Raw genomic sequence first — 1,007 nt, 5'->3', positions numbered from 1 at the left:
ATTAAATATAGTATTATACACTTGCTAGGTTAAGTAAAAAATATACTCAGCCCTTACCTGTATTGAATATATATTCCAAATTTTAAATCCATTTCAGCATTATTTTTATTAAATGTAGATCTCATCTTATTTTCTGAACTGCTTTATCCTCACTATGTTCACGGGGGGTGCTTGAGCCTATCCCAGCTGACTTTGGGTCAGATGCAGGAGACACCCGGAATTGGTGGCCAGCCAATTGCAGGGCACAAGGAGACCATTCACACTCACACCCATACCTAGGGGCAATTTAGAAAATCCAATCAGCCTACCATGCAGGTTTTAGGAATGTAGGAGGAAACCAGAGTACCCAGAGAAAACCCACACAGGCAGAACATGCAAACTCCACACAAGTTGTCCCAGCAGTACGGTACAACAGCAGTATTGAAATGAACATAATTGTGCCTAGAAAATAATACTTATTTTTGCTGTAAATTCACACCACTTAAAGTGAGAGACAATTACTTGCCATAACATGCCAGCTCTAAACCCACTAAAAGCCAGATTTGATCTGGGATCTTAAAGTGACCTTCCACCCTCAGGTGTGCCGCAACTAAAAAGTCAGTGGTTGGCCTTGTTCAGACAAGCACCCATCCATTAACTATAAACGTCACTTCCACATAATAATAGAGTGGAAATGTCTACCTTTCGGAGACATATTAGCATTGCATATGTCCATTTACACCAACAGTGACTCACCACGTCTACATGTTTAAAAACAAAAATAACACCAGTTGTTTTGAAATTGCAGCAGTCAGAATGGGAATGGGTTAAAAATACATTGCAACAATACACTGTACAAAAATTGTATAAAATGATCAAACAAAGTAGTAAGGACTAAATATCTTTTGTCCTTTTCTAACATTTTAAACAAGATTTAACCTGTTTTTTTTAATGGGAAAAGCCCACAGGCCAAAGGTTAGTCAGTCCAGATTTGTCATGTTGAGGCTAAGGGGCTTGCAGTCTGCATT

Source organism: Stigmatopora nigra, chromosome 6 (genome assembly GCF_051989575.1).
Source record: "Stigmatopora nigra isolate UIUO_SnigA chromosome 6, RoL_Snig_1.1, whole genome shotgun sequence".
In the NCBI taxonomy this organism is placed as follows: Eukaryota; Metazoa; Chordata; class Actinopteri; order Syngnathiformes; family Syngnathidae; genus Stigmatopora; species Stigmatopora nigra.
This window is presented reverse-complemented; position numbering follows the sequence as displayed.